This window comes from Phoca vitulina, unplaced genomic scaffold (genome assembly GCF_004348235.1).
Source record: "Phoca vitulina isolate PV1807 unplaced genomic scaffold, GSC_HSeal_1.0 scaffold7, whole genome shotgun sequence".
Taxonomy (NCBI): Eukaryota; Metazoa; Chordata; class Mammalia; order Carnivora; family Phocidae; genus Phoca; species Phoca vitulina.
The window spans coordinates 32784174-32810135 of NW_022589710.1; the positions used below are offsets into that span (position 1 = coordinate 32784174).

The following is a 25962-nucleotide window of genomic DNA, read 5'->3' on the forward strand; positions in this document are numbered from 1 at the left end:
CAGCTAGCTAAACTGGATTTTGGCCGCCTGCATGTGCAGTTTCAATTAGGTTCACTTGATCTCTAACTCTTAACAGAAGCAGCTGTTACGTTTCTGATCATTCTCAACAAAAATCTTGCGTTCCTTAAACCTTGCAGGAGGTCGTTGGAGGTCCCCTGTGACAGAATCACATGACTGTCTAACATGTGCAAATAAATACAAGGTGGAATCCGATGAGCTACACATGGAAAACCTGCCAGAAACTCAGAGCATGTGCCCCGTGCGTGTATCAGCCGCAGTCGCGTGTGGGTGGGTGGTGGTAGGGTGTGGCTGCCCTTCGGGACCAGAGGTGTGTGGTTGGGGCACCTGCGTGGGGCTCCCGGGGTCACTGGCGAGGGTGGCTCCAGAGGCCTCGGGCCCCGGGGGAGGGGGTCTGGCGGCTGCCTGGGTGCAACAGTGCGTTCAAGCCGCAGCCGCCAGGGGGCAACGAGGCCGCGACCGCGTCCGAGAGAGGTCGAAAGCACGGGGTCGGTCCTCCGGGTTCTGAGAACGGCGTCTTTGCAGGGAGTGGGGTGTGTATTCAAGACAAGTGGAAGCGCGGGGCGGGAGGAGCCGACGCCCTAGGGGGAGCTCCCGAGTCCGGGCTCGACAGACTGCCGGGTTTGGAGGAGCTCTCGATGGCCGGGGCTCCTTACGCTTACACACTCTGTCCAGCCCCCAGGGCCGGGGGCATAAGGGCCCCAGTCCCGGTTCCGATCCGGGATTCGGATGCTCCCTTCGGCCTCAGCCTGGGGCCCCGGCCGCGAGGGGGCTGCGGCGAGAGAAGCTGGGTAGGGCAGTGATGTCATCTGCGGCCGCCCCTCCCCCGCCTGCCGGCCCTCGCCGCAGTTCCTGCCCAACGACATCCGGGTCTCTCCAGCTGCTCCGCCGCGCCGCAGCTGTAGCGGCCGCCGAGCCCGCGGGGCGGGGCGGACAGAGGAGTCGGGGAGGGGCAGCACGGCGCCGCCGTGAGCGCGCCTGCGCGGGGACGCGCTCGAGGCGGCGGCGGCGGCGCTAGGGGCGGGAGCGCGCGCGGGAGCGAGGGAGCAGTGGTCTCGGCGCCGGCCCGGCCCGCAGCTTCGGGTGTTCGGGCGGCTGCAGCGCCGGAACGGGTGGTTGGGGAGGGGGGGTGGGGGGGCGCCAGGCAGGTGGGGCGCGAAAGCGATGAATCTTCGGATCTTCCTCCTCCTCCTCCGGGACCCGCTCTCCGCCTCCCGCTCCAACGCCCGGATGATCTGAGCCGCGAGGGCGCTGAGAGCGGGGGGCCCGGACGCAGCCCGGCTCCTCCCCTCCTCCGCCCCCTCCCCGGCCTGACCTGGCCGGCGGCCGCCGCGGTGACCCCCTTCCAGCCCCCTCCCCGGCCGCCGTCGCCACCGCTGCCTTGGCCGACCAGGGACCTGCCAGCCCGCGGCTGCTCCTGGTAAGCGCGACGCTCGGGCCGAAGGCGGGCGGGCGGGCGGGCGGCGCGGGCCTGCGCGGCGGCGGTGGCAGCCAGGCCTGGGCCTGGGGCCTGTAAACAAGCCGGGCGTCTGCCCGGGCGCTCCCGGGAGGAGACACGACAACTCCACCCCCTGGCCCGGCCTCCTCCCCGAAGCCGGGCGGCGGGCCGCAAGGGGTTAACGCTCAGCGAGGGCGGTGGCGGCGGCGCGGGGAGGGGGCGCGACCCTCCCGCCGCCGAGGCCCGGCGGGTGTTTGTGGCCGCGACGCGGGCGAGAGCCCCAGGCCAGCCTGGCCCGAGAACGGCGGGCGGAACTTTTCCGAAACGAAGAGTAGGGCGTCGCGGCGCCCCCACCCGCAGGGCCGCCCAGGGCTCCAACCCCTGGGAGGGAGGCCTGGAGAAAGGAGGGGGTAGGCTTCCTTTGGACCGCACTTAGCCTCGAGACACCAAATTCTGGAGGATTTGCTTCAGGTTTTAGAGGGGTCTGAGCTGAGAGTGAGGCTCCTTGCGAACTCAAGTCTGTGATGCCTCCAGTTCATTCATTACATCGAACAAATCCATTGAAGTAAATCACACTGATTTCTTGTATTTTTAACTGTAAATTGTGTGATAAAGTTCTTAATGTTAGAGGTTGGTGGTTGAGGTATGGTTCTGTTCTGCTTGTAGATTTAAATATTGAAACACAGCTGGCTGTGGAGAGCCTTCTACCAACCGCAGTTTAGATACGTTTTGAAAATTTCATCACCTGAGGTATTTTTCCTTCTCTCTTCTCAAGCACCGCATGGTACTTACAGATCCACAAAGGTCATACTTAAGTTGTCCAAGCCAAGAAATGTATGCGCCGCCCCCATCCCTACCCCTGAATTTTCGGCAGATTGCACTAATGAGCGGAATGAGTTTTAGTGATTTGTAGAATGATGGGAGGTGTAAAAATCAGTGGGATATAGGTATTATTTTCCCAGAGTAGGTGATTTTGACATTATTGAAAGAAATTAAAAATTTTAAAAATTGTTCTGAGGAAAAAGGCTTAATCTTTTCAAACTTGCGTATTGGGATTTTAAACACAACCAGTTTTTAGATGCAAAGAGCTCTGAAGAGTAAGGGGATTTATTTATTTAAACGGTACTCTGCTGAGCCTTAGGGGTTCCACAGCTCCCAGGAGTTCAGCAGGGCTTACTCCCCAATTCCTCTTTAACTGGAACAACTTCACTTTTATAACTTTTATATTTTTACATATTGGGCCTTTTACAAATATTGTATTTCTGTAACACTTTAGAAAATTGATTAGGGAGATAGTGACCCACCCCACTGCCAATTTTCTAATCATAGATGTTACCTTTGATTAAATGTTTCTTTGTCAGTAAATAATTTGAACCACAAAGTGGCATTCCTTGCCTGATGTTATAGTTCTGTTCTTATGTGTAACTCACATATATCTGAATAAACATTCAATCATGTAGGGATGATTACTTTTAAGCTGCAAGTTGGCGGCAGTGACACATTATTGAAAGTATAATGAGAAGTGCACATGGAAGTTACTAAATACATTTTTGATGTGATATCATCAAACATTTTTCACATTAGTGAAGTAATTTTATTATGGGAGAGGTATATAAGACCAGGAAGTTTGGCTAGCTACCTCAGTATATATTTGAGAAATAAAAGGGTTGAATGCCAGAGTCATTAAAATTTCTTTTTTAGGCGCACCTAGGTGGCTCATTTGGTTAAGCTTCCGACTCTTGCTCTCAGCTCAGGTCTTTTATTCCAGGGTCGTGAGTTCAAGCTCCACCTTGGGCGCTATGCTGGGCTTGGAGCCTACTTTAAAAAAAATTTTTTTTCTTGGGGCGCCTGGGTGGCTCATTCCTTAAGCGTCTGCCTTCGGCTCAGGTCATGATCCCGGGGTCCCGGGATCCAGCCTCGCATCGGGCTCCCTGCTCGGCGGGAAGCCTGTTTCTCCCTCTCCCACTCCCCCTGCTTATGTTCCCTCTCTCGCTGTGTCTCTGTCAAATAAATAAATAAAATCTTTTAAAAAAAAATTTTTTTTTTTCTTTTTTGGTGGAAATTTACATAAATTTCTTTAAACATTCTTTTTTTTTTAAACACAAGTTGTATGTTTTCATATTTCAGTTTGAAAGGCTGGAATGATGACCATAATTACAGTATAACCTGTTGAAGGGAACACTGTACTAGGAGATAAGAATTGTTTAGTCATGACTGTGCTCCAAAATGTCTGTGTCCATGGACAAGTCCTTTAACCTTTTGAGTTTCAGTTTACAAATCAGTAAAGCCAAAGTGGTAAACTGTATTATCAAATGCATGGCCAGTTGTTAAATTTTTTTATTCTGCTAACATTGTCTGTTCAAAATGCCTTGACCAAATGCCTGGTATATGCCAGGCACTTAGATGTTTCAGTATTCTATTTTTTTTTTTAAAGATTTTTTTTTTATTTATTTGACAGAGAGATAGAGAGCACAAGTAGGCAGAGAGGCAGGCAGAGGGAGAGGGAGAAGCAGGCTCCCTGCCGAGCAGGGAGCCTGATGCGGGGCTCGATCCCAGGACCCTGGGATCATGACCTGAGCCGAAGGCAGCCGCTTAACCAGCTGAGCCACCCAGGTGCCCCAGATGTTTCAGTATTCTAAATCTGCATGTTATTTAAAAATAAGTGTCTTCCATAAAAGAATTTTAAGTTGGTGGTTGATCTTTAGGGATGATATTCTTGTAGGCAGGCTTTATTGATTTTTCTGTTGGGATTGGGAAGTCTAGAAAAACTCTTGGAGGAAGAAGGGTGGGGATTCCACAAGAGAATGGGTGGTTGAGACTGCAGGTTTGAACAAGCACAGGACCCTTGGTAGTTTGATGTGAAGGGCATTATAAGAACACATTATGAAGATGTTTCTGTGAGTTCAAGCTGGGTCTTGCTTATCTTGACTTGTTAATACACCTTTGTCTGAAAATTTGTTTCCTAATACCTAATTTTTTTTTAAGATTTGATTTATTTTTAGAGAACGAGAGCACAAGCAGAGGGGAGGGGAGGAGCACAGGGAGAGGGAGAAGCAGACTCCCCACTGAGCAGGGAACCCACCGTGGGACTCAGTCCCAGGACCCCGGGATCATGACCCGAGCCAAAGGCAGACTCCCAACCAACTGAGCCACCCAGGTGCCCCTAGCACCTACTTTTTTTCAAAGGAATCTATAGCAACATTGTGTTGTCACATGGTAAACATTGCTAAGCAGTTACCAAAAACTTACAGTCTTTGAATTTGTTCAGATTATACTTAGACTATTTATTATAGTAGCTAATAAAATGTGTAGCCAATTCTGGCTTAGCTGTGAATGCTTATTTATTTAATAATTTAAAACTAAAGACTGACATATGTCCACAGGAAGCTTGTTGTCCCTGTAATGTGCACCCATAAGAGCTGGATTAATTTCTTAAGGTGGAAGTCCGTGATCATGTAGATATAATTATAGGGTGATATTTTGATGATCGACCCCACCCCCTCATGATTATCTAACTCTTGCCTGGGCACCTGACTCTTGAGTGGTACTGATTACTTTCCATCCTTAGATCAGAGGAAGGAGGCAGCCATGTAAGAAAGTCGGCTCAAGTGGAGTCCTATAAGAGTTAAGCAAGAAGATAAAATAAGGTGTGGCCCTGTGAAATGTGTGGACCTTGGGTGAGGGGAAGGTGTGAGGCAACTAGGTAAAAGTTTGTATCTTCCTGTACCTTAGGTAGTAACTTTATGCCAGAATGTGTTCTGTCTTTCATTTCAAATAATGTCGGTGACAAATTTTTAAAATTCAGTTGCTTCATTTATTATTGCACTATTAGCCAAGAAATTCTCTGAATTTCTACCTGGGATTATTAACCACCCTTATATGAAAGGAGCTTGGGTTAAATTACATAAAAATCAAAAGGTTGATTATATTCTTCTTTTGCTCTTTTTAATGTCAAATGTACAAGTAACAATTTTATATTTTATTGAGTCTCCAGAATAGATTCCTTGACGATTTTGACCTTTGCATGTCCTAGCTATCTATGTACTACCTAGATAATCTCTTTACCTAGCTTTTCTTTTGCTGAGACAGGTAGGAGGAGCTAGAAAAAGGAAACGATTAAGAGAGGTGAACTTCTGTATACCTTTATTTAAAATGTAATAGACTAGAATTTTTTTAAGAAACTGAGAGAAGAGTACTAGATGTTAATGTGTATTAATAGACTACTGATACTATGTTTATGAAATTAGAGGTGTCTTAAACATTCCTTGAATAAATGTGTGATAAAGGAGGGAGCTTGAGTTTTTATAATTTTTAATATGTTTATTTGGAATCCATTGATCAAGTTTATGTAGTATTCATATTTAGGATCTGGATTGAAAGTCATTAGAGTTTTTGTAGCTGATATGATTTGAATTAAAATCCTATGAGAACAAACTACTTCTAGATACAGAATAAAGAAATAATAAAAGCCAAAGTGTATTGACCATTTGTCAGGCTTTAATTTTCCCCACAACCCTCTAAAGTATATGATGTTATTTCTGTTTTACAAATGAAGAAACATAGATTCAGAGAATCTAAGTAACATGCCAGAATCAGAGCTGTGTAGTTATAAAGTTATTTTCAAAATATTCCTGATTGAATTTTTCCCAACTAGATGAGCCGCCTTGTTCCTAGGAATCAAAAATTGAGAAGCTGAATGTTAACACTATGATTCAGATTCCTAGAATTAGAAGACACCTTATAAATTTATGTATAAATTAAGTCTTCCAATACAGGAGTCTCTTCTGAAACCTTCAGAAAAGATTTAAGAAGTTAAGTTCATTTTCTCATTCTCTAAGTTTCCGAAGTCAACAGAGCTAAACAATTTTATGTCTTCAACTATCATTGTTTAGATTGAGGAATGGAATCAATATTAAATTCTCAAATGGTTGATATCCTTAATGAAGGACTAAGGGAAATGTTTCTAAGTACATACATTAAAGACTTTAGAGAGGAGGTGATGGTAAAATTTTCTAGTGGGGTGATTTTGGGCAAGCTCCTTGATTTCTCTAAGCCTCAGTTTTCTTACCTGTTGTCTTATGGGAAAGGCTTTCTCATAAGGTGTTCTTTTTTTTTTTTTTTTTTAAAGATTTTACTTATTTATTGGAAACAGAGAGAGAGCATGAGAGGGGGGAGGATCAGAGGGAGAAGCAGACTCCCCGCTGAGCAGGGAGCCCAATGTAGGACTCGATCCTGGGACTCCAGGATCATGACCTGAGCCGACAACCAACTGAGCCACCCAGGTGCCCCTCATAAGGTATTCTTGAAGATTAAGTGAGATGATTGTGTAAAATACTTGACGTTTTCTACCATGAAGAAAGTACTAAATAAACAGTAGTTGCTATTGAGTTTGTGAAATCTTGAGATACAGGAATAGAGATTTACTGAGTGTGAGTCTTTGAGTACAGTTTTAGCAGTGAGCCTGGAAACCATACTGTAAGAGATTGAGTAGAGACTTCAGAAGAAGTTACAAAGATTGTGGGCATCTAGAATTTATATATAAAAGTTAAATGTTAAGAGGTAATGGAAGAAAAAGTTGAGTATGAGTAGATTTATTTGAGTATATGAAGCTGGAGAGGTCATGCATTTGGAGTTAATGGTTAGGTGGGAATAGATGGTTAAATAGAGGATGAAGAGTAAGAGTAATAGCAAAGGTGAATGTTCAGAGTAGAATGATCAGTAAGTGAAGAAAAACAAGGGTTGGTATTTTGAAGAAAAGTTACAGTTTATGATTAGACATGGGCAAGAAGATACTGCTATGGAAAAAAGTGCAAGAGAGAGTAAGAAAACTAAATTCTAATTAATTCAGTTCTTGTAAAAAAAAATAGTCTTTATGTAAAAGGTATTAAGGCTTTGCAGGTGGGTCCTGTGTTATTTAAGTTTGAAAAATTGTATTAGAATAGTACAGATCTTAATTACTTCATACCCAAACCGTGCTTTTAGCACTCCAGCTGGTCTTTCCCACTTTCATTTTGTGCTGCATCTCCCTTCTCCATTCTATAAACCATCACAAACTTTTTCTAAAAAACTATTTGTATCATATTATTTCTGTGCTTGATATACTTTGTGCTTCTGTTTTCATCTAGGATAAAGTTTAGAATTCTTTGCTGGGCTTTTGACACTTTCCATAATTGAACTTCAGGATTGATCTGTTTCTTTCTCTCTCTTTTTTTTAAAGATTTATTTATTTATTTTGGAGAGAGAGTGGGAGGAGAGTGAGTGGAGAGTGAGTGGGGGGAGGGGCAGCGGGAGAGAATTTCAAGCAGACTCCCCATTGAGGGGGGAGCTAGACGTGGGACTCGGTCATGAGATTGTGACCTGAACCAAAATCACAAGTCAGATGCTTAGCCAGCCGAGCCACCCAGGCGTCCCAGGATTGATCTGTTTCAGCCAAACCAGTACACTTGCCATCTCTGGAACACACCCTATCCTTTTATCTCAGTGGATTCTTGTTCATGCTAATTGGTAGGTTGGATTCTTGCCCTTCTTTTTCCCCCCTATCAAAGCTCATTTCTTTTTTTTTTTTTTTAAGATTTTATTTATTTATTTGACAGAGCGAGACACCGCAAGAGAGGGAACACAAGCAGGGGTAGTAGGAGAGGGAGAAGCAGGCTTCCCGCGGAGGAGGGAGCCCGATGCGGAGCTCGATCATGACTCAAAGCTCATTTCTAATATTTCATCTTTCACAAAGCCTTCTCTGATCACAGTGTTTCATCTCTCATTTCTCTGTACTTCTATAGCAGTATCTATTGTATTATTTGTTAGGCTTTAGTTGTATACTTTATTGCTAGGTATTTGTGTTCTAATTATAACTGTGTGTTCAATTTAATTATAAAACTGGGAAGGGGAAAATACAATAACTTTTTATTATCCCAAAGCTTACCACAATGCCTTGTGGATAGTAGATATTCAGATATTTTGTAAATATTAGGCAAAATCTACCTGAGAGTGGAAGTGATTGCTGTAGGAGGTGGTGGAAACAGTTCAGAGCTTTCGGGTAGCAGACATTTCTGACTTTTCTTCCTATATATTATTTTGGCTGAACCTGGGTATTTAAGTGTGAAGATTATACATATCAGAAATGTGGCAGAGTTCTTATGTTGGTATAGATAATTAGGTTGATTGATTCTAGACCTAAAGGTTTCATTTTAACTTCCAGTGTTTTCACTTTGAGGGTTAATAGGACATTCATAGTCATGCATCTCTTTCCAGAGTTATATTTGCAGATACTATGAACTAGGCAACCTTTTAAATGGGAGTTGTGGAGTCACAGTAATTAGATGACATATTAGTTAAAGAAGGGAGATAACTTTCAACTGATTTAATTTGAACCAAAACCATAATACATGAATAGTCTATGTTCATATAAACCTTAAAGCTAAATTTTAAACCATATCAAACTGTTAAACTGTTTCCAGTATTTGGAAAATGCATAGTAAAATTTCCTTTATTGAATTTTTAAATGGATAATTTTATATAGGCAGTCTGGTTGCTAAGACCCATTTATTGGAGTATGATACTAACGAGACCAGAATGATAAATTTGATTCTTGTGCGACTTTTAAGTTTTTCTAGCTTTAACATTAGCTACTAACAATGATAGCTAACATTATTGAGCAGTAGGCCAGGCATTATCATAGAAAAATTTTGATTACTGTCTCATTAAATCTTCCTATCTCTGTATATGAGATAGATACTATTATTACTTGTATCTTAACAGATGAGGGCTTGAGACAAAGGTTAAGTTACTTGTCTAAAGTTTCACAGCCGGTAATAGAAGCTAAACACATGTCCTTCAATTTTTCATAGTTATTGTATATATGGATCACAGCAGTTTTACTCCTCTTGCTAAAAGAAACTGTTGGCAGTTGTGATGGCTTAGAAAATCTTTGGTTATGAAGGGTATGACTACATTTCCGTTGTACCCAATGAGTGAATCTTGTGATTGAGTTGGGATCCTAGGTGGAAGGGTATACTAAATTTGAAAAGTATAGTGTCATGTGTTAATGTCAATTCACTTTAGAACTTTTTACCAAGAACTATTAAATTTTGTAATATAAGAAAGATACAGGCGTAATACAACTAGTACCACAAGCCATACACAGTTTTGCCTTATGGCTTATTCATTACTTTGCAGCCCACTGACAAATGCTTTCATCAGTCCTTTATTCAAATTAAATTCTTAGTGAATTTAGGAAGATGGTCTTAAACACAAGCTACCCCATTGGGCTTAAAATAGAAGTTATACTATAAATGGAATATTTCAATATTAAGATTTATTAAAAATAAATTCCTTGAAAGCAGGGACAGGGTTTTGTTTTAAGTAGATGCTCAATATATGATTGTTTAATCTTTATAGTCTCCTTGCTTATTTTCTGATGAACACATGACAGAGAAAATTGAATGTGAACCAGAAGTATAGCAAATTATGAGAGCATAGATCATGTATAATCCATTTTATATTTAGGCTAGTTCTTTTTACTCATCTGTGATATGACAATTCAGGCAGGGATGTAGATAAATGGTTTTTTTGTGTGTGTATTTTGTTTTGAATCAGGCTATATGTAGCTTAGTTATTTTATTTCAAGAATATGTTATTCAGTGGGGCACCTGGGTGGTTGTCAGTTCAGCATCTGCCTTCAGCTCTGGTCATGATCCCAGAGTCCCAGGATCGGGCCCTGCATTGGGCTCTCTGCTCAGCAGAGAGCTTGCTTCTCCCTCTGCTCCTCACACTGCTCTGCTCTCTCTCTCTCTCTCTCTCTCAAATAAATAAATAAAATCTTAAAAAAAAAAAATGTTATTCAAGAACTATTGTGCTATTTCTAAGAATGTAATTCATTACTGATTTTGAATAAATGCCTTGGCTTTTTTTTTTTTTTTTTGGCACTTCTACTTTTCTTTAGCATGAGTGGTAGAAAATTGCATCTAATTTGATATTACGTCTGTAGGAGATGCAGCTTGCTTACTTACCTTTGTTACCAAATTTCAGAAATGAAAATATTAATGGTAAGGATAAGCAAGGAGTGGCTGGCTATATATTGCTTTTTTGATTTTGTTTTACAAACAGAATTACAAAACTTACCAGGCTTTAGAAAAACATCTCTGCAGTATGCCATCATGCTTCAGAATGTAAATAGATGGTAAATAAAATTTTTACTTTTCATAAAGCAGTGGATTATTATCCTTGCTGAGAATCTTTAAGGCTGTTTTGGATGTTAGGGGCTGATCTTAGAAGTGGCAGTTTTTGTTCTGCTGTAACCCACAGCTTAACCCTGTATTACTCCATATCTGTCATCTTCATTTTTCTCTGTGTAAATGCTTCCTGATAGTATAAGCAAGTACTTCAACAACTAGTCAGCCATCTAGTATGATCTTGTACTAGTTTGCTACAGTCAGTAGAATAAGGAGCTCCTTAAGTGCATATGGGATAAATTCATTTTATATACAGTAAAACTCCCAGACTAAGTTAAAGATATTTTTGTCTAAAATACATTGAAAATGGGTTTCCTAGCTCTCAGAAATTATTCCTTTGTGTCTAAATTACCTTATACTTTGCTTCTCATATAGAAAACACTTTAAAAAATTTACCCATTCATGACTATTGATTGAATGATCAGATGAATAAATAAATAGCTCAGGGAAAGAGAATGTATAGGCTCTAACTTCTAGTCAAAACTACATCTTTCTCTTTTGTCCCTTCCATTTTTCAGTAATGAGAGTGTCAACTAATAATGTCAAGAAACTTTTTTTTTTTTAAAGATTTTATTTATTTATTTGACAGAGAGACACAGCAAGAGAGGGAACACAAGCAGGGGGAGTGGGAGAGGGAGAAGCAGGCTTCCCGCTGAGCAGGGAGCCCGATGTCGGGCTCCATCCCAGGACCCCGGGACCATGACCTGAGCCGAAGGCAGACATTTAACAACTGAGCTACCCAGGTGCCCCTGATGTCAAGAAACTTTTAAAAGTCATTAATGAACACAATCTGAAAATCAAATTTTTAATTGGTAAGCTGCACATTTGCTTTAGAGTCCAGTATTTTCTTATTAGAAATCAATTCTATTTCTGTAGAGGTTTTAAAAATTAGAACTGTGCATTCTATAGAATAAGAAAATGGAAATGGTAGGATACAGTTTGTTTGCAAGTCCTCTTCTATGGGAATACCTTTTCCTGGGTAGAAAAGAATTCCTGAGGCTGTTGACAAGAGAGAAGTCATGATGATGGCTATCATTCCCTTGTCCTACGTATTAAACAAGTGTCTCACGATATGCAAAGTATTATGAATAGAAAAGACATGATCCCTTCCCTCATGAATCTGAAAATCTAAAATGAGAAGAATTCACAGGGTCTTATATACTATGATAAGGGTGAAATACAGGATTCTGTGAGCTTATGACTAATGGTAGATCTATTTCCTGAGACAGGGAACTGGGTAGGAGAAGTGGCAGGGAATTGAGAAATTCATTTTAGGTCATGTCATTTGAGGTGTGGCTAATCAAGTACAGGAGGTGGTTAGATATATATTTTTTTTAAGCTAATAGAAAGATGGAATTTTTCACTTAAAAAAAAAACTTTTTTTCTCTTACTTTCCCAATACCCTTTTCCATACACTCAAAGCATCTCATCAAAACTTATGGACTCAGTGAATGAATCTGTTTTTGAAAAATGTTAGATTGTATGGACAGAAGTCTTTCTCTTAGAGGCAAATACTTTTTGGTTCTTTTTTCTAGCAGTGGCATTTCATGTGTAAAATACTTAAAATTGCTACATATTTTGTTTGTGAATAAACCTTTTATCATCTTAAATATTTAATAAGTTTTATTTTCCCCTTCTTTCAGGTTACCAGCATACATTTTTAAATGTACTGTCACACAGGGGGTTTTGTTTGTTTTAAGCAAAAGAAAAAAGAATGGGTTGGTTGGCTAAGGGAGTCAGTTATTATTTTCTAGGTCAGTCTGAGTCTGAATCCTCAAATATGCAAGGTTTAAAAAATAGCAAACTGGAAATTGAATCCATTTCTGTAGACAAGTTATTCACAACCAAGAAATTTGAAATAGTTAACAGATGAGGCAAATTGAGATTGTGAATACTATAGAACATTCTTAGAAAACTTTAAAAACTAAATAGCTCTATGCTTTCCACATCTTTTCAATGTTTTTGCTCATACTGTAGTTGTTAGTGAAAATAGGTCAGTATCCAATTTTTATAGTCACTAGAACCCACCAACTAAATTGAGCTTAGATATTTTTCAGGCAATTATGTCCTTCTGAAGTTTACTTTTAAAAATTGCTCAATACGTACCTTTGTAGAAACTTGAGACTACCTCATAGAGCTTATAATTAATACCACAGTACATGTCTAGAAGATACTGATATATTAAACATGAAGGAAACATCAAAAGTGGCAAGCTCTTTCTACACTTACTATGTGAAATTGAGACTGCTGCTCATACCTGCACAAGGTGACTATGGTTTCTGGAGTTGGAAGTTTTTACCTAATTCAGCAATGACTATTTTTGAGTGATATTTGGTAGAAAAAAATGACTTATGTCATGGACTTCATGGAAATACTATTTAGCATAGAAGAACTGTATCTGACTTATTTTGGTTGGTTTGCTTGGTCACTTTTGGTTTGCTTTTTGAAATTTCATTTTTAAGGTTTTAATTTAGAGCATTTAAATTTAGGTATTATTTAACTCAGTAACAGTCTTTTGCATTATAATTCATTTGGATGGAATTTGGTTATTTGGAAGAAATATTCAAAGAGTGAAATCAGTGTTTAGTTGAAGCTATAAGATGAAGAAATATTGGGCAACTGGGGAAGTTTCAAAGGTAATCTTTGAAAAAATTTAATACAGTATTTTACATGTTACTCCATATAATCTATAGTCATCTTTTAAAATCTTTTTATGCAAAATAAAATATAGAGAAAACCATAGCAGTCTTTTTAAAGGACTTTATTGAGACATAGCTCACATAGCATAAAATTCACCCATTTAAAGTTGCAGCTCAGTAGTTTTTAGTGTATTCACAGAATTGTGCAACCATTAACCACAATTTAATTTTAGAACATTTACATCACCCCCAAAGAAACCTTGTAGTCATTAGCAGTCACTCCCCATTCTCCTCTCCCCCAGTTCTTATCAACCACTAATCTACTTTCTGTCTCTATACATTTTTTTGGATATTTCATATAAATGCAATCTAGATAACTTTTTGATCAGTTAATTTCTAGCCTTTATAAACATCTTGTATATCTTTCTTATGAGATAACCAGTGATGAATAATGTAGCTTCCTTATAGAGCTTAAATAATGGTTGTTTCCTCCTCCTCTGACCAGGAAAAATTAATTCAGTAATTGGAAGACTGTATCCAAATTTAAACCAAGAATCAGGCTCTTCAAAGAATATGTACGATTAGTCCTCATCCAGAAGTGCTTTTTACTGTGGGTTGCTCATTAGTCCCTCCACTTTCCTTAAAGTGTTCTCTAGTAGCCATTTCTCTTCTAACCTTTCAAACGCAGGCTTGCATGAGTTCACTGAAATATTTCCCCTAGCAGCTGACTTGCCTGAACTCTACCTACTTACACCCGTAAACCCAAGAATGGGAAAGGCAAGAACAGGAAAATAGAAGAGATTGATCAGGCTGGGGAGGGACAGAGTTCTCACAAGGAGACTGAATTTGTGAACAGAAGAGTAAAACTCGGAGTTTGCTTAGGAGAGAATAAGACCTAGAGGGAAGAAAGCAAAGGCAGAGATGTTATCATGTAGTAGAAGATAAGAATTTTTTTTAATTCTCTGTTCTGAACTTTGAATTTTAGTCATTATCAGTGGAGCACAAATGATAATTCCATTTTCTGATGAGGTTTAGTACCCTTGACATATTTTCTTTCCAGAACTTTGTATAGGAATTTTGAAGCTGAACTATAGTCATGTGTTGTTTTTTTGGATTATTTGAAGATCTTCAGGTTTGAACCAGGGTAGCATGGGAAACCTTATCACCTTGGGATACTTTGGAGAAATCCCACAGACTTAAATGACATTGTTCCCTGAGGGTTTTTAAATTGGAGGGGTAGAATCCTATTCTGGGTGCCTCCATACTCAGTGGACTACTTCAGGGATCTAGAATTAGCTAGGGGAATGGCACTAATTGGGAGATTGCCGCTGCCAAAGAAAATCTAATTTGATTTGATAGATCAGGGGCCTTCTGGTTGGACTAGAATTGTTAGTGGGATTTTAGGCACAGTCAGTGAAAGTGCCCCCAAAGAGCCATAGTCATACATACAGCATTAAAGGAGTAAAATCCTGTAATAAGCAAACTCAAAATTTGGGAGAAAGGGAATGCAAACTAATGGGAACTGTTTGTACTTGTATTTTACATCTTGGATGATATGTTTAAAACCCCATAATCAGCCCCTTATCAGAAATATTGCCTACAATATTTTGTATATAACTTTCTAAAGGAGCAGGTGATGAAGATACTTAATTTCTTTAGAACCATGAGATTCGTTATTTAACATATAAAATATGTTATCTGATTTAAGTGAATGTTTTTAGTATTGGAACTCAAGTTTATAAAATGTGTGTTTTGTTTTTTTTTTAAATAATAAGTATTTCTATTCAAAAGAACTCTATAAGGGCACCTGGGTGGCTCAGTCGGTTAAGTGTCTGCCTTCAGGTCAGGTCATGATCCCAGAGTCCTGGGATCTAGCCTGCATTGGGCTCCTTGCTCAGCAGGGAGCCTGCTTCTCCCTCTCCCTGCCGCTCTCCCTGCTTGTGTGCTCTCTCTCTCTCTCTCAGCTCGCTTTCTCTCTCTCTGTCAAATATTCTTCTTAAAAGAACTCTATATAAATCTTCATAACTTTTTTTTTAAAGATTTTATTTATTCATTGAAGACAGAGATACAGAATCTTCATACCCTTTATAGATTACTTATATTGTAGGAGAAATTTAAGAGTATTTGTTGATTTAACTGACTATAAAATTGAGCTTTATTAAAAGAATATTTAACCAGAGAAACCTGTGAAAATATTTTAGGCCTGAGGGAGATTGGAGCACCATTCCAGAGGCCTTAGCCCTATGAGCTGCAAACTAATGGATCCCATAGGACACTTCTACCTCTAACTAAAGATATACAAATTTAAAGATTGCTATGATTTAGGTATATTTAGAAAATGAGATACCAAAGGAGCATTTGTTAAATGAGATTAAGCTGTACCTTATAGAATTAGGTGCCATTATTTTGCTGGTGTTTTCTGATTCTCTCAATGGAATAAATGTTGATTTAGAGTGTAAAGAACTCTGCTACTACCATAGCCATGTTCTAGGGAGTTGGCATCAACAGAGAGATTAGTTAATAGTTCTTGGGCTTTCAGAGGCACTATAAAGTCCAAGTCTTAAAATTTCTTAGAGCTACTTCTGTGTGAACTATTTATACTACTTAACTATTATTGGAGAATTTGATTTTCTTTTTCTCCTTCCCCTTTCCCCCTCATCCTTTGGTGGTAGGTTTTTTGAAGTGAACATAATTTTATTTTTTTATTTCTTCAACTCAGTGAACTAAATTTATTGCATTTGTTTCTAATCTGTTGTCATCCTTTGAAATTTTAATATCAATGATTTTTAATTTTTAATTTCCAAAAGTGGCATTTAATTCTTTCCCAATTCCTTGGTAAATTTTTAAGTAATTTCTTCTCATTTTCCTGGGGCTGTGTGTGTGTGTGTGTGTGTGTGTGTGTGTGTGTGAAAAATCTTGTTAAACATTTCATACATAGTTATTTTATATCTTGTATTTGTTATGTTACTCCTATTCATTGCACCCTGTTTCCTTGTATATTTGGTGATTTTTTTTTTCTCTGAGCTCACATTTGATTAAACACAACATACCTTCATCATCTGTACAACTGTCTATAATTTTATTTCCTCTTTTTGTAGCATAAAAAAGTTTCATTTTCTTTTTTATATTTAATACCTACTTTAATCAGTCAGATATTTCACTGTCCTTACTGTTCCTTTATATCTCACTCCTGGAGTTACCTTTCTTCTTGCTAAGGTATAGCTCTTAGTAATCTTTTCTAACAGAGTGTGGCCTGTAAATGTCTGTAATTTTTATCTAAAAGTATATTTTATACATTACTTTCTTTTTTTAAGCAAATAAAGAATTCTTGGTTAATAGGTGTCCCGTCCCCCATCCCTATTAGTACCCTCAAGATATTTCATTGTATTATGATCTCTGAGAAGTCTGGTTTCCACCTAGTTGTTAGGCCTTTGTATATAATTTTTCTCTCTACCAGTTTTTAAAAGGATTCCTTTTCTGTATCCTGTCACCACTATTTACTTTGTGACCTTGGGCAAGTTCTAAACAGATAATGAGATAGTATCTGTATTGTATGGGGTTGTAGCATTGATTACCTTAATAATATGTAAAATATATGCAGGACAGAGCTCTGTTTTTTAAGTGTGGTATAAATATTAAGTATTTGTTCTACCGTACTTGATACCCTAACACATTCCCTTATACCTAGGAGGTATGTGTATGTTGTGCTATATGGAGGTACTCTTTGAAATACATTGTTGATCTAAACACGCATATCTTTCTTCAGTTCTAGAAAATTCTTTAACCTTTATATTTTTCTTTTTTTCTTTTTTAAGATTTTATTTTTAAGTAATCCCTACGCCCAATGTGGGATTCGAGGATACAATCCCGAGATCAAGAGTCGCATGCTCCACCCACTGAGCCAGCCAGTTGCCCCTATATTTTTGAATATTGCTTTTCCAGTATTCCTTTTTAATCTTTATGTTATTTTCTAGGCAGTTCTTAAGTATCATTTTTCAATTTACTGATAAATCCCTTGACTTTATTCAGCTAGAGTTTATGTGGCCTCAGTTGTTCTTATTTCTCAATGAATATTTTTCTCCTTTTCAGGTTCTTTCTCTCTAAGAGCCACCTATTCTGGTTTGATTTCTGACTGTTTTAAATTTTTTTCCTCTTTATGTCTATTGTCTTTTTTAACTTTGGAAGGGTCCTAAACACACATTTTAAGTTATTTTCAGATTGTTATTTTTCCTTCTAGTTTGAATTCCTACAATTGTTGATTTTGTTGGCTGTCCATCATATTTTTTTTTCCTCATGTGTTTTGGAGTTTGGTTTTGTGTTCTCTTATTAAATGAAAGTTTTTGGTTTTGTTTTCTTTGTTTTCACCCTTCTTATCCAGTGTTTTTGCATGTGCCTACATCTTGGCCCTGGGGTGCCCATTCTGAAACCATATCTTACATTGGAGGTGTGGTTCCTGATTCTTGATAAGATCAGGATCAGACTTTTACCTCTCCAAGAAAAGGCACTGACTAAAAGAAGAGCTATACTTTTTCTGCTCACTGGGCACCTAACTTCATCTAAACTATAGCTCCAGGTTATGGTTAGTAAGTAGCTTTTTCCAGCTCCTTTTATAGGCAACAGAGCCCCTCCACCCCAGGCATGAGTTTCAGGGCGCTTCAGTTCTATCCCAGCTTTGCACAGGGCATTTTTAATTTCTGTTACTATCCCTACAGGATGTAGACTCATCCATCTCTGTTAGTTGAACCGGGGAGGCTCATAGTTTCGGCTTCACAAAAAGCTTTGTATTTCAAGAGTTTATCTTTAGCAGGTGGTTTGGTTTTCTTATTTTTGTTTTATAGTCCATTTATTTTAAAAGTACTTTTGGAATAGAAGGGCATTTTAGAGTGTGAATATAAAAAACCATTTAAATGGAAGTCAACATTTAAAATTAATGTGTGTCATATATACCCTTCAGAAAGGTGGCAGTTTAGTCTCCTACCTATGAGAAGTATATATATATTTTTTTTTTTTTTTTAACTCCTTTGCCAATACTGGACACTATAAATTTTTAATCTTTTTTTTTTTAAGATTTTATATATTTCTTAGAAAGAAAGAACAAGTGGGCAAGAGCCTGAGCAGGGGGAGCGGCAGACAGAGGCGAGGGAGAGGGAGAAGCAGGCCCCAGCAGGGCTCCATCCCAGGACTGCGGGATCATGACCCGAGCCAGAGGCAGACGCTTAACCCACTGAGCCACCCAGGCGCCCCATTTTTAATCTTTGATAATGTGTAAAAAATAAATTTGTGTTTAATCGCTAGTGAGATTGATTATTACTCCATGTATTTATTGTCCATTTGTATTCTTTTATGAATTGAATTGCCTGTTCATGTTCTTTGTTTCTTTTCCTTTAAAGTGTTCATTTTATTATCTTACAAGAGACTTCTATTTTAGGCATATTAACTTTACCATATATATTGCAAATACTTGTTTTAAAGATATGTGCCTTTCAAGCTTAGGAGCTTGGTTTTATAGTGTAGAAGTTTTATTCCTCTGGAATTGCTTTTTATTTCTTTAAAGTCTTTTTTTGCCTAACGGCAAAAAAGTGTCATACTTAGAAAGTCCTTTCCTACGATAAAATTATAGAAATATTTGCCTAGATGTACTTGTATGGTTTTATTATAGTGTTTCAAACTTAAATCTTTAATTACCTGGTATTTATTTCAAGATGTGTAATAGGAATTCAGCTACTTTCCATTGGGGGGCAGGATTAAAATAGGCCAGCTGTTTTAACACCATTGATTGAATTTTTCCTCCCACAGTTGTCTTTCCGGAGTCTCAGTTCTGTTCCACTGATGAATCCTTTTAGTATTCCCTCTTAAATATCATAATTTGAAATTATTTTAATATTAGATATGACAAATGCTAATGTTTTTTAGAATGTTTTGGCTATTCTCAAACATTTATTCTTTCATATGAATTTAATAATCATTTCATCAAGGTCTGGGAACAAAAAGACCCAGTTGTGGTTATACTGAATTTATTGATTAATAAAGGGAGGATGACTGTCTTTGCAATATTGAATCTTCCTGTCTCAGAAATAGGAGTGTCTTTTATTCTGAGGCTCTTTTTTTTTTTTTTTAGGATTTTTTATTTATTCATTTGAGACACAGAGATACAGAGGGAGGGAGAGAGCATGAGCAGGGGGAGAGGCAGAGGGAGAGGGAGAAGCAGGCTCCCCGCTGAGCCAGGAGCCCCATGTGGGGAATCCCAGGACCCTGGGATCATGACCCGAGCTGAAGGCAGACGCTTAACCATCTGAGCCACCCAGGCGCCCCCTGAGGCTCTTTTCTTAAAGATCTTGAATAATTCTTCGGTTATTTATTTAGATGTAAAGACTTTTATTGGCATTTTTTCTTTATTTTCTAAGTGGTTATTATTATTAGTTTTCTTAAGGATTTTCTGTAGTCAGATAACCTTAATTGAACTTTTTTTCCCTAATATTGTTTTAGATTTTGAGTTTGCCATCACATGGTTATTATCTGCAAATAGCAATTTGATCTCTTCTCATAATTTTATGCCTTTTAAAAAAAATCTTAACTGTATTGATCATTATTTCTAGACCTTGCTAACTGTTAGGGATAAGAATAAGTATCCTTGTGTTGGCTTCTTTCTGGGAATTGTTCTAATCACTATGTTTCCTCTTTGGCTTGAAATATAGATTATCATATTATAGAATGAATTTTATCAGATGAAGAGATAATCATGTGGTTTTGAACTTACTTATTTATTTATGTATTTGAGAGTGTGCACACAAGGCAGAGGGGCAGTGGGGGGGAGGAGGAGCAGAGGGAGAGTGAGAAGCAGACGCCCCGCTGAGCAGGGAGCCTGCCCCCTGGGCTCAATTCTGGAACTCCAGGATCACAACCTGAGCTGAAGGTAGTAGACACTTAACCAACTGGGTCACCTGGGTGCCCCCCTTTGGACTTTTTTTTAAAAAGATGGCATATTAATAGGTTGCTGAATGTTGGCTCGTAGTTAAATTGTTAAGATGAGCTCTAGTTGGTGATCTGCTTATACTTAGGGTTTTTTGCATCTGTATTAATATGTTTGGATTATAGTTTTATTTTTTGGTACTGTCTTTGCCAGTTTTTAATCAGGATTATGGTAGGTTTGTTAAACGAAGTGGGAAGCTTTTTTCTTCTGTAGGTAATTTAGGTATTATGTTTTAAGGCTTGTCTGATACACTCGTTTTTAATAACTTTATTTTGGAAACAATTTAAACTTACAGAAAATTTGAAGAAAAAAAGGTACAGTGAACTTTCATATTATCTGAATGACTAATTTTTTCCCACATTTGTTTTATAAATTTTCTTTTTTCCCTTTGTGTGTGTATGCATACATATTCTTTTTGCACACACAAATAATATATAAGCCCATGCACAATTGTGCATTACACTTTATTGTCATATCTCCTTGGTCTTCTTTAACCTGGAATTGTTCTTCTGCTTTTTTAATTTTTTCATGAGCCCTAGAGTTCTTTTGAGGGTTAGTTCTTTGATAACTTTCTCATTTTGTTCCAGAGTTACTGGTCTCTATTTCATCACTGCCTGAAAAAAATTTGGTAATTTGTTTTTCAAGAACATTGTCTGTTTCCTCCATATTTTCAAATTTATTAGCAAAGAATTGTACAATGTGTTTTATAAAACAAAACAAACACCTGTCTCAGAGGCAAGCTATATGCTTATTTGATTTCTAATTTTGAATAATAGTTTTTCTCAGACTAATTAGTGGTTTACCTATTTTATTCATTTTTCTCTCATGACATCATGTTTACCTTAATTTTTCTTTTTCTTTTTTTTTCTTTTAGATTTTATTTATTTATTTGACAGAGAGAGACACAGTGAGAGAGGGAACACAAGCAGGGGGAGCGGGAGAGGGAGAAGCAGGCTTCCCACTGAGCAGGGAGCCCGATGCAGGACTCGATCCCAGGACCCTGGGATCATGATCTGAGCTGAAGGCAGACACTTAACGACTGAACCACCCAGGCGCCCCTACCTTAATTTTTCTTAATATACATTCCTTAATATATTTCTTTCCTTAGGTCTGTGTGTATGCGTGTAGTTGTTCTTCTTACTTTTGGAGTTGAGATTTAGTACCGATTTTCACTTTTTTACTAAGAAAGTGTGGAGTTTTCCTGAATAAGGTTTGGTCACATCTCATAAAATTTGATATAAGGTTTTACTTATCATTATTGTTTCTAAATATTCCGTAATTATAAAAATATACAAACTCACTGCAAGGTTGATTAGAAGCATGCCTTTAAAACAATTTCTAGATGTTTAAAGTTTTCTTCTTTATTTTTACCAACATCTATTGTTATTGTATTAAAGTCAGATAATATGGTCTGTGTCATTTGTTTTCTTTTTTTGGTGGGGGGGCGAGGGTTCCTGGAGTATGGTGGGTGTGAGTGGGTTAGGAAACTTTACAGCTTTTCTAATATACAATCAAATAAATGCTTGATTTTTAATGTTTTAAGCATATTTGAACAGAAAATATAGTCTTAATTTCAGCATATAGTATTTTTGAAGGATTGTTATGAATTATCTGGCATAAAAGTATTTAGCCCGTAAAATTCATAGGTTATAATTTTAGAGTACACTCTCGTCAATTAAAAAAAGACAGTCGTTGTATTTATTGACTTATTCCTTATGCTTTTCTTTCTCTGAAAGTAAAATCGCACCCTTGAGTTCTGTTATACAGGTGACCCTTGAACAACATGGAGGTTGTTGCAGGAAAAGCAGGTTCCCCTTCCCTAAGGGCACCAATTCTCCACATGGTCAAAAATTCACATATAACTTCTGTCTTCCCCAGAGCTTAACTACTGATAGCCTACTGTTGATTGGAAACCTTACTGATAACATAAAGTTGATTAATATATATTATGCATGTTATATGTATTGTATACTGTATTCTTATAATAAAATAAGCTAGAGAAAAAATGTCAAGAAAATGATAGGGAAGAGTAAATACATTTATAGTACTGTACTGTATTTACTAAAAAAAAAATCCATGCACAGGTCCATAAGTGGATCAAACTCATGTTTTTCAAGGGACAACTGTATTTGCTTAGTGTATTTTGCCAACCCCAAAGTCCTATATACTATGACATCTCCATTTATTGAATTTCTGGTTTTAATTAATCTCTTGGCATTAACCTTTCTTTAAATAGGTTTTCCATGAATGATACTTTTTTTTTTTAAAGATTTATTTATTTGAGAGAGAGGGAGCGAGCTTGAGCATGGGGAGGGGCAGAGGGAGAAGGAGAGAGAATCCACAATCAGACTCCTCAGCTGTGCGTGGAGCCTGACGTGGGGCTCTGTCCCAGGACCCCAGGATCATGACCTGAGCCGAAGTCAAGAGTTGGCCGCTTAACTGACTGAGCCACCCCGGCGCCCCTGGATGGTAATTTTTTAGTGTTGGCATAGTTGATGATACCTTTTCTGTTACCTTCACATATAAATGCCAACTTTGCTGGGTATAGAATTCTGGGAATATCACTCTTCACCCTCAATGTTTATAGGCATTACTTCATTATTGCATATCATGTGACAAAGAAGTTTGAGGCCAGCCTGATTTGTTTTTTTTTATTTTTTGGCATGTTCATTTTTCTAAATTCTTGTATTCTTGAAATTTATTATCAAAGTATACTTTGGTATTGATCATTTCCTACTAAAATTACTACTTGATGAACACTTTCAATCATCAGTTCAAATTTTCCCTCAGTTTGTGATTAATTTCTTTGAAGTTTTATTTCTTCTCCATTATTTGATTTTCTTTTTACAGTATACTAATTAAATTATTGGATCTGCATTGTTTGTGTCTTTAATCTACTCACTTTTATCTCTTTATTCTTACCTGCATACAGGATGATTTTTCTCTTATTTTAAGTTTTATGCCTTGCAGATTGTTTTCTATAGGTTCTTTGCTCATTATTGTTTTTCTTTTTTATTTTTTTAAAGATTTTATTTATTTATTTGACAGAGAGAGACAGTGAGAGAGGGAATACAAGCAGGGGGAGTGGGAGAGGGAGAAGCAGGCTTCCTGCAGAGCAGGGAGCCTGATGCAGGGCTTGATCCCAGGACCCTGGGATCATGACCTGACCTGAAGGCAGACACTTAACCGACTGAAGCAGCCAGGCGCCCCTCATTATTGTTTTTCATGCCATTTAAAACATTACAGTAATTTTTATCTCTCAAATTTCTTTCCTTAGCTCTATTAATAATTTTATACTCCAGGTTCTTATTTGTACACATTTATTCTCTTACCATTCTAGAGGGCACAAGTCCAAAATTAGTTTCACTGGGCCAAAGTCAAGGTATTGGCAGGAATGTGTTCACTTTGGAGGCTTTAGGAAGAATGCAGCATTCCTTGGATTGTAGCCATATATCACTGTAATCTTCAAGGGCTAGCATCTTCAAATCCCTATCTTCACTTCTCTGTGACAATTCTTCCTCTGCCTCTCTTTCAGGGACACTTGTGATTACATTTAGGGGCCCCAGTATAATCCAAAATAATCCCCCCATTGCAAATTTCTTAACTAATCACGCCTGCAAAGACTGTTTCCAAATAAGGTAACATTTATAGGATTTGGAGCTGGTACCTATTATTCAGCCATTTACAGGTATCATTTGTTTTGCTACTTTGAGATGAGGTGGCCACTTCATGAAAAATAAGATTAGAGTAAATCCTCTTGGATTGTATGCTGTTATCATCACAGGTATGGTCCTCTTTATCAAATGATGCAAACTCAGATGCCATGTGGTCCATAAGGAGTAGTAGGAGCACTGGAGAATGCAAGTTGTTCAGGGACAGGGGCTAACAATATATGTGAAGATCAACTTCAGTCTACCAGCTTGTAGTCCTAGTTGGTAGCTGGTTTTTTCTTTTTTCATTCTCTACAAGTTGATTTTTCTGTTGTAAAATAATTTTATCTCATAATCTTTATCTTGGTATTGAGAATTTTATTGGCATGATTTTAGACTGAAATATTATTTACTAATGCCATTTACCTAGGTATTCCTAGAATTTTAGGCTTCTTCTACATTTCTCAGAACAAGGTAATTATTCTGAAAATGGTTAATCAAGGTTGTTTATTTATCAATGAAGAGAGTTAGAAATTAAGCTAAAGGATTTGTCCAAAGTCACATACTGGATACATCTATAACTTTTAAGTTTAATCTTATGAAAGGTATTTCCATTTATAGACATAAGGGGTTTCTCCTTAGTGTTAAATTGGGTAAGTTGGCAATTTCCCAACTTCTTTTTACTTTATATACGGGATTTTGTTTTTTAGATTATTTTTAAGAAGCAGGTTATTTAAGAGTTAAACTAATGACAAGTCATAGAGATGAACTTAGTTTTAAAACACAGTGAGTAGATGTTTGCTTGGCTGGATTTCTCATTAAAAAAGTATGAGTGTATACTTTGAGTCCTTTTGTATCTTAAAAAAGCATCTGGTTCCCTTTCCCCCATACACATGAATAATAGTTGGAAGCCAGCATAAAGTGAGAAAAGGGCTTGGGTCTAAGCCTTGAATGTCAGTATTTAATGGCTTGGAAGATGAAGATGGATCTGCAAAGGGAACAAGGACAGAAAAGCCTGGGGCAGGAGGAAAGCTGAGAGTGTGTAGCATCTTGAAAAGCCAGTGGGAAGTTGGAAGAGGGAGTGTCAGATGCTGTTGGAAACAGTCAGTGAGATGAGGACTAAAAATGTCCACTGGGTTAAGCAACTTGGAGGAGCTTATTTTGGTGGGATGGCCAGGCAACAGTGTGGGGCATCAACACGTGTTTTTAAGAAGTTGAACTGCAAAGAGCAGGGAAAGGCAGTAATGGTCGACATCTGAGTGTCTTTAGAAGTTGTACTCCAATTGAAAAGGAGAGGTTGAATATAAAGAAGAAGAGGATAATACTGTAAGGTTCCGGAGAAGACATGTAAGTAGTGTAAGATTCCTTTGAAGCATGGGCTTCAAAGCTCTTGTAGAGGGATTTATGTTAAGTGAGAGCACAGAGAGTCCTCTTTTATAACAGAAAGGTATGAGAATAGGATGGGTACAGATGTGGGTGGGTTTGTATGTTAGGAATTAAGATGAAGAAGGACCTGAGTTCTAAAAGAATTTCTTGAGGTGATCTCATTTATTGGTTTGGTTTTTTTCTGTGGTATCTAATTGGCTATTCATTGTTTCTATTGAAATTTTTAGTTCAGTATTTGTTTTTCATTTCCATGTACCTACTTTCAGAGTGCTCCCCCCCTTTTTTTTAATTGACAGCCTGTAGTTCCATCTCATAATCTCATATCTCCTACTTGATGGGTCATTTCTAGTTTGGAGATAATGAATATTGAGGTTTGTGCTCCCCTCCCTCTCTCCCTCCCCCACCCCCCATAACTTCTGAACCTTTAAAAATATATCCTCTTATTTTTCTTTGCTCATTATTACATTTTATTTAGCCTGAGTATTTAAGATTAGCTTTGCCAGAAATTGTTCACTCTGGTTTTCTCTCAGTCCTAGATAAAAAACCAAAGTTAGATTTCTTGCTTTTTTTCCTTTTCTCTTTACCTTTCCTTCTTTTTTGTCCTTTATCTTTGGCAGTATAGAAGTTTAGA

General features: G+C 38.1%; 1 protein-coding gene across 4 annotated transcripts in view; it reads left to right on the forward strand.

The window, feature by feature from the left end:
* The first annotated feature begins 234 nt into the window (after nucleotides 1-234).
* The window catches only part of PPM1A (protein phosphatase, Mg2+/Mn2+ dependent 1A), a 46870-nt gene continuing 21142 nt past the window's right edge, over nucleotides 235-25962 (forward strand). The window contains exons 1-2 of one of the 4 annotated variants that reach the window (XM_032405236.1): nucleotides 1049-1438; nucleotides 2123-2206. The gene's annotated coding sequence lies outside the window, so the exon portion shown is untranslated. Of the gene's footprint in view, nucleotides 260-528; nucleotides 552-1048; nucleotides 1439-2122; nucleotides 2207-25962 lie in introns of those variants that run through there. The other 3 variants (XM_032405239.1, XM_032405240.1, XM_032405235.1) reach the window with 3 other exon arrangements.